Genomic DNA, 14,834 nt, shown 5'->3' on the forward strand with positions numbered 1-14,834 from the left:
GGAATCCCGCTCCTGGGCATATATCCAGAAGGAACCCTACTTCAGGATGACACCTGCACCCCAATGTTCACAGGCATTATTTACAACAGTCAAGACATGGAAACAGCCTAAATGTCCATCAACAGGTGACTGGATAAAGAAGATGTGGTATATTTATACAATGGAATACTACTCAGCCATAAAAACTGACAACATAACACCATTTGCAGCAACATGGATGTTCCTGGAGAATGTCATTCTAGGTGAAGTAAGCCAGAAAGAGACAGAAAAATACCATAAGAGATCGCTCATATGTGGAATCCAATTTCAATTTTTGATTCATCTATTTTCTCCCAAAGTGCTATTGGTTGTTTTATGTATTTCAGATTATGTTAGATGTATATGTTTCAATCATTAAATTTTCTACTGCTTCTTTTAAGTATATGATGATCTTATTTGTTGATACAATATTTTTTCCTTAAAATCTATTTTGTCTGATATTATAATTGTTACTCCAATATTCTTTTAGTTCAATTTGTTCCTGGCTTATATTTTACCACCCTTTATTTTCAACTTCTTTTTTACATTCTTTTTTCAAAAATGAATGCAATACAAAACATTTGGCTGAACTTTATAAAAATCCATTCTGGAATTTTATCTTTGGGATTGGTGACCTTAACCCAACTGTTCACAGTTACTGTAATTACTGTTTAATTGTTACTATTTTCCTGATTGATTACAACTAAGATTTTTAATTTTTTTAAACTTTTGTCTTTATTTCTTTTTTCCTACCTTCCTTTTTCTTTTTATTAATTCACATAAAACTGTGAGAAACAATAGAGAGCGCACCACGCATCCTTTACTCAGTTGTCCGCAATGGTAACATTTTGCAAAAATAAAATAGTGTCACAAGCAGGGAATTGGCATTGATACAATCCACTCATCTTATTTGGATGTCCTCTCATTTGCATGTATGTGTGCACGTGTGTGTGTGTGTGTGTGTGTGTGTGTGTGTCTGTCTACAGTTCTATATAATTTCACCCTTGTGTAAGTTCATGTATCTACCACCACATTCAAGATACAGACCAATTCCACCATCATCACAGGTACCCCTAAGTCCCATTTTATAACCACACCATCTACTTCCCACCCTGACCCTCCCCCCATCCCTAGTCTCTGGAAACCACTAAATCTGTTCTCCATTTCTAAAATTTTGTCATTTCAAAAATGGTACAGAAATGGCATCATAAAGTATGCACCTTTGGGGACCGGCTTTTTTCATTCAACATAATTCCCTGGAGAGCCACGTATGTATCAATAGTTTATTCCTTTCTACTGCTGAGCCGTGTTCCATGCTACATCTGGACCACAGCTTACTCAGCCATTCCCCCACTGAAGGACATCTGTGATGTTCCCAATCTGGGAATGTGAATAAAGCTGCCATAAGCATTTGTATACTGGTTTTGCATGAAATTAAATTTTCATTTGCTGTCTGAGGGACTCCCACTAGGTCAGGGGACGAATAAGCCTACCTGGGCTGCACCGTAGCAAACTTTTACCTCGCTCTCCTTCAATCCCCATCCCATCTCAAAGGTGATGCAGTTATATGTGTTTTGAGGCTTCATTTGAGTTCTAAATTTTTACTATGATATGTTTTTATTTGTAAGTTCTCCATTTCATCAACAGTAGAATTACTAAAGATTTTTTTTCCCCCTGGACTCTCTCATATAATTCAAACTGTCCTCCTGAACTTACTTTACATCTTGTTGAAATATTTCCTTTAAGAATGCTTCAAAAAAGATACATACTGTAAATCTTTTAAGGACTTACAGGTCTGAGAACACCTCAATTTCACACTCAAACACTAAATAATGGTTTGGCTTAATACTCTGCCTTCCTGAATTTCCTGCTGTTACTTGAAAGTCTGAGATCAGTTTAATTCTTACCCTTTTCTAGATGATCTGCCCTTAGAATTGTCTTTTTATCTTTGGTATATATAAATTTTAATTGCAAACCCAGTAGGCTCCCCACTTTTTTCTATTCTGTGAGAGTTAGGAAGCCCATCAGTAAAAGATCGTACATCTTTTCCTGTTTTCTGAGCAATTTTCAGTCATTAGTCTCTCAAACATTTCCTCTTTCTCCTCAACTAATTGTTTTCTTTTCTTCTGGGATTCATTTCATAGGAACGTTGATCAAATAACTCTATTCTGTATATGCTTAATTTATCTTTTTTTTTTTTCCTTTCTCTCTGTCTATTCCTCAGGCCCTCGGAGTTTTTTGATCATCTGGTTCACTAATTGGTTCTTCAACTGAATCCGTTTGGCTATTGAACTCATTTACTGAGAACTTTTTTTTCTTCAATTTTTAAATTTTGCATTCTCTAAATTTGCACTTGGGTTTCTTTATGACTTCTTGTTTTGCTTCCTGGCTCCAATATCCTCCCTTCTCTTTGGGAAATATTTGATCCATCTATCTTGTGTAATTATGCTTCACTCAGTAAGAGTCCTTCCATTTGCTGTTGTAATTCTACAGCAGTGGCCCTGCTAAGAGTCTCATGCATTTTCCCTATGAGTTCATGCTTCTGCAGCCGTGTTCACCTCTTTGGCTGGTGAGGAGTCTCTGGAGAAGGGGAACATGCCAAGGCCCTAAGTTGTGCCCAACCTAATAGATTTAGGTGGTGGGAGGGTGGGGCACCATCCCAAGGAAAAGAACTTCTGTTTGGAATAATCTGTACGTCTGTGCCTGCAGAAATACACAGACTTCCTCAGTGGTGATGACTGACCCCTCACAGAACAGGGAGGGCTGGGGGTACACTCATGATCCAAGCCATCAGTTTGATACCCTCCCATGTCAGTCCTTCTCTTATGCTGGTTTTCTGGTCCTGTCTCCCCTGATTCACTGCTCAGCAGGTGCTTGTCTCTTTCCAGAAGCAGCACGGTGGGCACTGGCCTTCTCAGGCAACGTGGGAGAAGGAAAAGGGCATGCCTGAAAACCTTCGCTTTATCAGCTGCTTCTTTCCCACGTGGAGACCAAATCACCTTCAGTTGCCTGGGGGGCTCTCTGTTACTTTTTGTTATTAACTTGTCAGATCCATCAGAATCACTCATGGCTTCCAGTGGTGCGTGCAGGGCTGGGTTTAAGGGAAAGAGCCAACAGCCCACCTCTCATAAGTTTCCTAGGGGAAGAGAGCTTGCTGATTCCGTAAGCAAGTTTCTACATTATAGTGATTTGAATACTGTAACTTTGTGTCCAACCTTCTATTTGACAAAATACAGTATGTGTAGTCTCTGAGTCAGTGGGGCTTATCCTGAAGTCTCTCTTAGGATGCCTACATCAAAATTTGGAAACCAATTTTAGAGACACATGCTGAATGTAGAGTAAATCCTGTAGGTGTAAAATTGCAGTGCCTCCTTACGGCTCACGTAATAATCTCATGGAGCTTTCAATGTTTTAAATATCTTCTTATTGAATCCATTTGTACAACAGAGAGAAGCTGTTAATTTCAAAGTCTTGAGATGTGCTATTCCCGTTCAGGAGAATAATTAGGTCATTTAGTAAAATCATCCCTTAAATGAATGACTCCCTGCTATTTGAACTATGTGAGGTCTTTGGTGATGTTCTCACAGCCCAAAATGAGGCAATTTGAACATACAGTTTCAGCGTTTGGGGGAAAGTTCTTCAACAGAGAATTGAGACTCAACATTTTTGTTATTCCTCCCAGTTGGAAGTCAAATGAGGTCCAAGAGAGATCATCTAATTGTGGTTGAATCTTCATGGAACTGAAGCATGTGTGTGTTATTTACAGAGAATGATGCTAAGAGAGAGGGTAGGCAGGAAGTTAGCAGGCGAGCTTCTATCCATTTTAGGAATGGACGTACTGAATTCTAACACAGACACCAATCATTTCAGCTCTTATCACCAAACTCTCTTTCCTGATTTATTAATATTTATTAATATTTTCACTAAAAAAGCACTGAAGACAGCCAGGTCTTTTTACAGAACCATAATGGAGTAAAATATCAAGCTAATATGTGAATGCCCAACGGTGCGAAGCTTTCAACTGCAAATTGCTTAACCACTTCTAGTCCTCGTGTGTCTGAAATCTTTTCCTTCCTTGGGCAACAAAGACTTAATCTCTAATTTTTAAAATAAAGGTTTTATTGGAAATATTTCAATTTTATCCCTTTGTCTTCAGCTTCCCAAGAAAGGAGGATGAACACAATTCTCCACCAAACAAAGACGGTTGGATATTTCAGCCTACTTCCCAAAATTTCACCTGATAATATGACAAGAGGACATGTAGTATATATGAAAGAGTGTTTGTCTTGGAAACTGTAGTGGACACTGTTGTCTGCTGAGCCAATGTCCCTTCCTCTTTGTCCTTCCTAACAGAACTCAGGGAGTATTCAGGTAACCATCCCTCCCTCCTTGGGACGTACTGGATGGTAGCCCCTCCCTGACTCCTCAGGTAAACTGTGATTAGATGAAAACAGTTGACCTGTGACATTCCACTGGACAGGCTTTTACAGTCCAGGGGTCGCCAACCCCAGACAGCTGAACTAAACTCAGGCAGACCGTGTTCTGTGGCCCCTGCTGGGATGGTGGTGCGTGGGGAGTAGTTTTTACTTTCTCTCCCAATAGTAATGAACCAAGAAACCACTGCATCTATCCTGTGATCCTTATGGAGTCAGCCTACGGACAAAGCTGATGCATTACAAATGGAAATGGCTGAAAAAAGAAATGGAAAGAATCTGGGTTTTTGATGACAAGTCTGAACTGCTGAACCAACCAACCCAGGTGTCCATCCTACTTTTGTTTAAGCCAGTTAGAGCTGGTTTTCCTCTTAATTGTGGCTGAACACAGAGTTGATTCAATCAAAATCAGATGACTGTGATTGGAGTTTAGTTTCTAAAGGAATATTTTATCTCAATCTGAGTTTCTACATTTTTAATCTAAGATGTCTTATGTCTATCTCAGAGGATAGATTGTAGAAAAGGAAATACAAAATGATGTATACAATATATAAAAGAGCAATGATAATAGAAAAAGTACATAACTTCTCAAATCTTGAACAGTAGGAGGCACTAATAAAATGAAAATCAGTCTTAAATGCGCACATATGATGGTAAAGACGTGACCATTGTGGGCCACATCCACTTATTATTCTCCTATTGTTAGGTAAGGAATACAGATTGGGTGAGGCCAATAATTAATTCCATCCAAGGTGCAATCTGCCATCAGTAATAAAAGATATTGTGCAGAAGAGCAGAGCAGGTCCTCATCACCATCATCATCGTCATCGTCCTCATCTCCATGACAACCACCACCACCATCATCAAGATTGTGAATTAACAGTGATTAGTCAGGTGCTGTTCTGAAAGTTGCTAGTCCTCAAAATAACCTTATAAGGTAGATAGTGTTGCAGCACTGTGGCCGTGTTAAAACATAATTCAAATTCTTTGACGTTCCAGTGATTGAGAAATGGAGTCTTTGCTCTCTCCTCTTGATTTTGGGCTGCCCTTAGTGACTTTCTTGTAACCAATGGATCACAGAGAAAGTAATGCCATATAAGTCTAAGGATAAGCCAGAAGAGGCCATGCATCACCCACCAACTGCTCTGGGACCCTTGCTCTGAGAGAAGCCAGCTGCCTTGCAAGAAGTCTGTCCATCCTGAGATCGCCACACTGCAGAGACTACATGCAATTCCTTGATCAAAGGCACCAGCTACAATCTCAGCTGCTGGCCACCACCAGCTGCCAGCCATGTGAATGAGGCAACTTCTTGCCTGTCCGGCCTAGCTGAGCTAACATGAACACAACCTCGGTCTCAGGACTGTGACCACAACCCCTAGGGAGATCTGCCTCGCCATGTCCTTCTCCAGTTATGACCCACAAAATTCTGAGCAAAGTAGAATGATCACGCTGGCTGGGACAGACCTCCATTTTACAGGTGAGAAAGCTAAGGCATCCTCAAAAGTCAAAGATCGACTCTGATCCTGAGTCTGCTCAGCCAATCAGCCACGGATTTTAGAAATCCTTTCCAACTTTGCAGCCTCTTTAAAACTCCAAGCAACAAGTTACTTTTCTTTTTCCTGCATCACTCAGTAGTAAACACCCAGATAAAGAAGGAAAGAGAATATCACCAGAAATAACTAGAGAGAGAATTATTTGGAACAACGGAACACTCAGTTCTCGAACATGAAATTAAAGTCAGTAGGGATCTCCATCAACTCAGCTCCTCCTCTGAATTTCTCCATTTATATTCACGGTCTCTTTATTCCTGCCTCACTCTGGCTTATTCATTGTTCTCTCATCATTAGAAGTCAGTCCTTTGAGAGCAGCAGCCCTGTCTGCTGTGCCGACCACTTTGCTCCCACGACCCAGCACATGAGACATGTCCTGGGCACTCAACGTGTGTTAAGAGTGGCTGGGACATTGTGCTGCACACCAGAAATCGACACATTGTAACTGACTATACTTCAATTTTAAAAAAAAGTGAGTTGAATGAAGGCCTGCAATCATGGTCACTTTCAACCTCTTTCTCTCCCTCAGTCCAACCATAGATCATAAATTGAGAATATTGCTGAGGTCTGTTTCCCACCTCTTGGGCTGCTGTCCCAAATTAAGCCATTCATTTCTTCACCCCTGCAATTACTGATGAATCTTCCTGCCTTCAGCTATTTCACTCTTCCAACCTATCCCATCTGTTATTGCTCCAAAAATGTTAGTGGCTCTCACTGCTTGCCAGGTGGAAAGCAAAGTCCTTCAAGATCTCTCCCAAGCTGACCTCAGCCCTGCTCTGGATGCCTCCTCACTGCTCTCCTGTGTGTTCCAAGATGTCAGCCAAGGGGACCACTTGCTTTTCCCAGGACAAATGCACAAGGGTCTAATTTCAGATGCCTTCTGCCCATGTCTTTTCTTTTCCAAAATGTCCACCCATTAAAAAGCCAACCAGTTCATCAAGGCCCGTCTCGGATGTCACTTTAATAAGGAACTCTTCCTTGATCCCACACCATATACAGCTTCCTTTCTCTGAACCCTATGGGATTTGGTAGAAGTCTTAACACAGTTATTACATTCTGTCTTAATGTCTGGGTTTTGTGCACATACGCCATCTTCTACTGTAGGTGCTTAATGAGGTTGGAGAACAGTTTATACTCCTTTTTTTTAATCCTATGACTCATATAATCGAGCAAGGTATTAACCACGATAGGAGCTCAATAAGTATTTAATTAGCTGGATGACCTTCCAGGGAAGTTTCTCTTAAAGGATTCTGCCAATTTGAAGCAAAGAAAACAATTAACTTAAAAAAATATATCCATCCTAAGAAAGTTAATAGGGGAAAAGCTTTCCTGATAAGTGATCCCAGTGGACTAACTACATTAAAAATTAAAGTCTAGGGTAAATCTCAATATGCCACTCGACTTTGCCAGTGTTGCAGTGTTTCCTCTGCTGTTCAGTGACTAAGCGGAAATTTTAAATCATTTGATGACAGTTTTGAAGTGAAAACAAAAAAAATGGGAAGTCAAAAAGGAAAAAAAAAAGTGATGAATCTGAATAGATATAAATTTCAACTTCTACACGGCAAAGAAATCATACATGAAAATCAAAATCTATCAATGATTTATTATGAGAAAATGTTTCTAATACATGGCATAGTCCAAGAGTCAAACTCCTTAACCTTCAAGAGTTTTGAAAAATCAATAAGAAAAGAACCATCCCAAGAGAACATAGGCAGACGAAGAAATACACAATGGCCAGTAAATAGATAAAAAGGTAATTAGCCACATTCAAGGTGAAGATGTGCAAATGAATCAGTACCGTCTTTTTTGAGGAAAATCATTTGGCAATGCTTGTCAAGATTAAAAAAAGCACATGGTCTTTGAGCTAGCTGTTCTAACGCGAAGTGTGTATGGTACAGATATATTCAGACCAGGAAAGAAAAAAAAAAGAGCTGTGTGGAAAAGAACAGTAATTGCATCGTGAGAAACAGCTGGAAAAACGGAACGGAGAAAATCAACCCCTGTTACTGCTACATGCCATGCAACCATTCACAACAGAAAGCTAAGCCCTGCCTCTTAAAATAGAAAGCTTTCCAAGAAAAATTAAGTGAAATTAGGTAAAGTACAGAATAGTATTCTGTTAAGATCTCACTGGAATTTTTAAAAACGGCAGGCACATACAGCCACATATGCCCATGCGTGAGTGAAATATTTCTGGAAGGATCTACTTGAAACTGTTTCCTTGTGGTTGGGGGAGGGGCAGGGGATGTTGCTTTTTATTTTATCCCTCTCTGTTGTATTACTTTTTTTTCTTTTAAATAAACCACATGCATCCTCACTTGTATAACAAGAAGGAAATGTAAAAAAAAAAAAAATTTTTTTTAATTTGTCCCCTTCTTTTCCTTTGGCCATTCTACCAAAGTTTGCACCATCTTACCTTCAGCGCTAAACATCCCCCCCGCCCCCCACCCCGTGCCGAGCCCTTGTCGTGGTTTGCGGGGACACATTTGATGAGAGCAAGCTGGCAGTCAGGGAAAGGGCTTCCTAATCAGAGCTCTTCAGAAGTCCGAGAGCTGCGCGGAGTCCTGAGAGCCGGAGGCTGAATGGAAACACGTGCCACCCGGAGGGCAGCCAAGGAATTTTAAAGGGAAACAGGAGCGAGACGCGGCAGAGCGCGCGCCTCGGAAATCGCGTCTCCGCGTATCTCCCGGCGCGTTCCAGGAGCTCGGTCGATGATTCTTCCACGCTTTCCAAGGAGAGCCCAGGAGAGGGACGTGACAGAGAGCCCCCACCTGAGTGTTTCATGTGACAAACCAGAGAGTCAAGGAGGCAGGGCTTCTGGGCAGCTCCGAACACGTGCCTCTGGCCGCACGGAAAAGAGAAGAGAGGAACGTCCCCAAATCGTGTTCCAGCGAGAACAGTAAGAGCTACTGGGCAGTGAGCGGAGCCGCGAGGCCGCGTGTACCAGCCTGGAGATGCTCCGGCTCGGCGTGGGGACGGCGGGGACACGGCCGGCCGGAGCCGGGGAAGCGGTCAGCGCGTCCCGTCACCGTGGGCGCCTCGGGTGGGCGTTCCCTGGTATTCTCTGGCCTCAAACTGCAGGAGGTTTACCGTGAGCTCCAAGCAGACAGTACTCAGGGCTCAGGGGACGGTGAACAACCTGCTTGCGGGGGACGGAGCCTCTGTATCGAACTTTAAAAAGGGGGCTCAGCAAGCCAGTGGCAGTTTCATCGGGGTGTGGCCACAGGCTGGGCCCGGGCAGAGTAATTTCCAGTCCCGAAAACAGGAGAGGGGATCAAGAGCTAGCTCCAGCAGAAGCAGCTCATAAACTCGACTTCTTTGCAAAATAGGCCACAGGGGCGAGAAGAAAAGGGCAGAAGGGGGACACCTGTGCAGTCTGACAGCGCACGCATGGCGGCAGTGAGGCACGGAGGGGAACCGGATGCTAATATAATGGCGGGGCGCACCGTGCACATCTGTCTCCCTCCCCAGCAGCCTCTTATTCACCCCAGGTTCCTGCGGTGTGAACACAGTCCCTGTGAGAACAGTACTGCTTGGAGGGGCGGGAAGGGGGAAAGAGCGGGATGGGGGTGGGGGGGCGATGGGCACCGGCAGGCTGCTGCGCATTTGCTATCATCTGGCCATCTTTTAACAAATGGCTCAGACAACTCAGAATCAAAAAAACAAACAATCCAGTCAATAAATGGGCAGAAGAGTTAAACAGACATTTTTCCAAAGAACACATACAGATGTCTAACAGAAACAGGAAAAGATGCTCAACGTGGCTAATTTTAGAGAAATGCAAATCAAAATCGCAATGAAGTTATCACCTCACAACTGTCAGAATGGCCATCATCAAATGACTATTATCAAAAAAGACAAGAAATAACAAATGTTTGGTAAGGGTGTGGAGAAAAGGGAAGCCTTTTCATTGCTGGTCAGAAGGTAAATTGATGCAGCCACTGTGAAAAGCAGTATGGAGGTTTCTCAAAAAAACTAAAAATAGAACTACTTTATGATCTAGCAATTCTACCCTTGGCTATATACCCAGAGAAAAACAAAAACAATAATTCAAAAACATACACACACCCCAATGTTCATACACAGCATTATCTATAATAGCCAAGACATAGAAGCAACCCAAGTGCCCATCAACAGACAACTGGGTTAAAAACACTTGTGTGTGTATACACACACACACACACACACACACACACACACATACACATAATGGAATATTATTGGTATATATTATATATATATAATATATGTATGTAATGGAATATTACTCAGGCATAAAAAATGAGATACTACCATTCGCAACAACATGGATAAACCTAGAGTATGTTATACTTAGTGAAATAGGTCAGACAGAGAAAGATAAATACTATGTATTATCACTCATATGTGGAACCTAAAAAAAAATACAAATTAATGTATATATAAAACAGAAAGACTCAAAGATATAGAAAACAAACAAAAAAAAACCTTGTGTTTACCAAAGGGGATAGGGAAGGGAACAGGGTTAACAGACACACACTACTATATATAAAACAGATAAGCACCAAGGACCTGTATAGCACAAGGAATTACACCCATTATCTTGTAATAACCTATAATGGAGTATAATCTGCAAAAATACTGAATCACTATGCTGCACACCGGAAGCTAACACATTATTGTAAATCAACTATACTTTGATTGGAAAAAAAAGACCTCGCTGGTGGCCAGGCGCTGTCATCTGCAGTGAGTGGCATGCCCCTCACGCAGGCTTTGTGTGTGTTTCAGATTCCCCCCAAAGTGGAGAACAGAAATACTAGATGGTCCAGGTGCCTTCCATCTCTGCTGAACAAAGATAACCTGGAGTCCCAGGTGTCTGGGCCTTTCTTGATAGGTTGGAAGGAAATCCAGCAAAGAGAGTTTCCCTCATTCTGGCTTTCATCTAACGCCTCTAGGAAACTGGCAAGAAAAGCAAGAATGGTCAAGTGAACTCATTTTGTTTATAGAGAATTTGTGCAGCACTGAATATCTATACAGATGAAAGATGAGAATAAACCTTCCAGGGGAAACTGCAGCCTGGGTGGTTGCTGGTAGCAAGTTCCACTGGCAAACGCTGTCGACACACAGCATGTCTTAACCCCTCGGCCTGGCTGAGCTTTCAGCCCACAAGGAGGGCACTGCCGCTGAGTGATGCTGAGATCTGGTCCCCGGAGAGAAAGTCTGCCGGGGCAGGTAGAGACCCGAGTGTCTGACAGCGGAATTGTACATCAACTGCTCCATTCCCCCGTATACAAAGTATCATAAAGGCTGAAATCCAAATTGAAGTCTAAAAATAGCGCCTGGAAATTATTTCCTTCCTTCGCTCCACCAGAGAGCAGAGCGGCTGACACCAATATCTGCGGGGCACGGCTGACTTCTCCGAGTTTACGGGGAAAGAACAGTTACGCAATTGCCCTTTCTCACTGGCAGGCCGACTGCCCCAGAAAAATAAGGAAGGGGAAGCAATTACACTGTTGCTGAAAAACCAATAATGGATGTTTGATTATGATTATTAATGGGGAAAGCAGGAGCCAGACCTCTGTGCTGCAACCAACCAGGAAGTGAATCCGCATGAGATTCCGAGAGGGGGATGACTTTTTTGTTGTCTTTTCATCTCTCAGCCAGTCGTTTGAATGTGACACCAAACTTTAAGCATGGCCTGTCACATCCTTGTCAGTATTCAATGCCACTGCACCGTGGTCACATTATCTCCCCTGGATTCCCAGGTGACAGGCTCCTCGCTGTGGGGGACTGTCTTCCCTTTCCCTCTAAATGGGCAGCAGATGGAGCAGGGAACTGACTTGTCAGGTGCAGAAAATTAGCTAGTTTTCAAGACGTCAGAAAGATGTTTTGCAGCAAATATTTCTCTGTTTCTTTCCTACTGCTACTGAACATACATTATCTAATCTGGAGGATGCTGGATTTACAGCCTCTGTGAACAAAGGGATGTTATGGTTCATTCTTGAAAAAAAAAAAAGAATGCTGTGAATTCCTTCAGCCCCTGGTGAAAACACTACGGCAGCATCAAGTACATTTGTCACAAATGAGCAGAAGGGAAGGTGAGGGATATAGACAGAGAGGAGAGTGTGCGATTTCTCTGACTTTCTATGGTGCCCTGAAAACCCGTTCCCCGATTACTGCCTACCTATCCATTGAATTTCCAATTACTGTCTGCCTCAAAGTCCACATAAACATGGCAGCTTCATCCAAGGTGGGCCATGAGCAACTCGAGATCCCCAGAGGGGAAGGCTGGGAACAGGGAGGACGGAAAGAGGATGCTGCGTGAGGAGGAGGCTGGTGTGTACCATGCTCTCTGCGCCCGGTGGGGTTCCAGGCAATTTTCAAGTATTATTTCACTCTGTGGTACGACTCACCATGAGGTGAATATTGTGAGGAGGATGCTGTCAACCTGGCAGATCGGGGCGTGGACTCAGGAGATTCTGGTGAGTGCTCAGTTACCCAGCTAGCTAGTTGGTGGAGCTGGGATTGAATCCCAGCCTGATGACAAAACCCACGACCTGATGGCGCCAGGTGGTCACTCATTTTATGAGAAATATTTGGTCTTCTCCGCCTGGGAATCTCAATTTCCTCGTCTACTGAAACCGAACAAAACACTGAGGAACTCATTTGACTGGTCTCAGATACACCAAATAAGACCCATAAAGCCACCCTTACCCAGTAATTTTTGTGTGTGCTCTATCTGGCTCATTGTTGTGCAAATATAGGAACATTTCTCGTGAGATGACAAATAACAGGACTTGTTGTAAATGGTAACAGACAAAACAGGCATTCATTATTATGTGCGAAACTGAACATCTCCTAGGCTGCCTGTTACAAAAACAGAGATTTCAACTGAAAACTATTTCAAAATTCTATATACATATACACACATGCACGTCTATGCCCATACATGTTATAAAACACTTTTTATCTAATCCTTATTATTGTTTCCCTGACTCTAATAGTCAGCCTTTTTCAATAGAACAGTAATAATTATTATCATAATTGTAATGTATCAATAATATATTAATAAATATAATATAATAAATGTATAAATATTATAAATAATATTATTATTGCAAATAATGACAGTAAACATTTACTGAGCATGTGTCATTATTGGTGGAAACAGGCTTTACGTATCTCATTTAATCAGCATAATAGCTCTGTGTGGAGGTTACTATTTTATTTCTTTTTATAAACAGGCAAATTGAAACTTAGATAAGAATAATTTTTCCAAGGTCACAGAATTAGAAAGGATAGAGGAAGCCAGGATTAGAGCATCTGACCCCAGAACCCATATTCTTGGCCCCATGTCACCATTTTTCCTCAAACCCACATCAGTCCAGGTCCTTGCTAGGCACTGGCCCTAAACCGACAGCATTTTCCTGTCCCTGGCTGCCCTGGCCAGCTCTTCACCTAGCTCCCCTATTACCTTTTCTTGACACCTTCCCTTGACATCCTCCCCAGGCAGAGCCACTTGGCACTAACACCTTGCCTTGGACCTGAAGAAGATGCCCTGTCTCTCCCAGACATCTCCTTTTTCTGCTTAGATAGCCTGGTGTCTGGTCCACCATAGGGCTGCCCACAGCCCCGTTCTCTGGGCCCATGTTTCTGTGCCCCTTCCCCACCCATTAGTGACAGGAGTTACATGGTCAAAATCTTCAGCGGGACATCTCTTCACACCCCGACAATACTTGTGAACTTCCCCCTTTTCTATTTTTGTTAAGCCAAAGGAGCCCCCAGTCCATCAAACCATACTCAAAATATGTTATTTTCTAATATTTTAATCACTTTGGTCACCCAATGTCTTCACCTTCCCCATGTGACCTATTCTAATGTGTTTCCTGGTATATCTGTACCTTATTTTAAAACTGATGAAAATGTCTGCATTTATAAAATATATAAAAATAGAGGTGGCTGGCTTAATCACATAAGGGTCAACTGCAAAATTCTCTTAAGTACTTATCTTTCCTGAGAGATTTCTCTGTTTGCTCAAAGATTAGTAATGAGCTGATAGTCTGCCAGGCAGATGTCAAGTCAGACTGCCCACCTTTGAATCTGGGCTCCATCCCTCACTAGCATTCGACTGCGGGCAAGTGACTTAACCTCTCTGTGCTCCTGTTACCTCACCTGTGAAGTGGGGATAATGACAGCAACTGCCTCACTGGATTGTGAAGATAAAATGAGTTTAAAATATGTAAAGCACTGGGGGAGGGTAGAGCTCAGTGGTAGAGTGCATGCTTAGCCTGCACGAGGTCCTGGGTTTGATCCCCTGTACTTTCATTAAAAAAAAAAAAATCATTAACTGCCTCCCCCAACTAAAAATATAAATTAATTAAAATTCAAATTAAACAAACAAAATATGTAAAGCACTAAGAACAGTGCCTGGACATGATGGAGACCATCACCAATGCTTCCACTCTCACCACCACCATTACACAGCCCTCCAGGGCCAGGGCCCTGATGACCGCTACACGCCAGTTATGAGTGTATTGCTTCTCAGCTCCAAATTTGTCCCTCACTGCCTGCTCTGCAAAAGTTTAGCTGGGCCCTTTAAAAATGTTTCCTTTGCCGGCTGGCACAGTGTTAAGTATTGCCAGTAGGGGGAGCCGGAGAGACCGTCTAAGAGGAGGAGGTTTCCCTCCCGGTTCCGGTGTGCTATCAACAGGCTCCCAAAGGGGCTGGCTTCCCTGGGCGCTGCTCCCCCAGCATGCACGGCTGCTCCAGCGCCCAGCTCCTGAAGCACATGTGGTCTCCCGGTCCCCAGCTCCTGGTGTGTGGGTGGTTTCCCCATTGCTCAGGTCCTCCGGTT

General features: G+C 42.7%; 1 protein-coding gene and 1 long non-coding RNA gene across 3 annotated transcripts in view; one reads left to right on the top strand and one right to left on the bottom strand.

Annotated features, from left to right (window-relative positions):
* The window catches only part of DISC1 (DISC1 scaffold protein), a 285,981-nt gene that overhangs the window by 37,702 nt on the left and 233,445 nt on the right, over window positions 1-14,834 (bottom strand). The gene's annotated exons all lie outside the window — the stretch shown is intronic.
* LOC140699232 (uncharacterized) overlaps window positions 1-14,834 on the top strand; it is a 34,821-nt gene that overhangs the window by 19,115 nt on the left and 872 nt on the right. The window lies entirely within an intron of this gene.

This window comes from Vicugna pacos, chromosome 11 (genome assembly GCF_048564905.1).
Source record: "Vicugna pacos chromosome 11, VicPac4, whole genome shotgun sequence".
NCBI lineage: Eukaryota > Metazoa > Chordata > Mammalia > Artiodactyla > Camelidae > Vicugna > Vicugna pacos.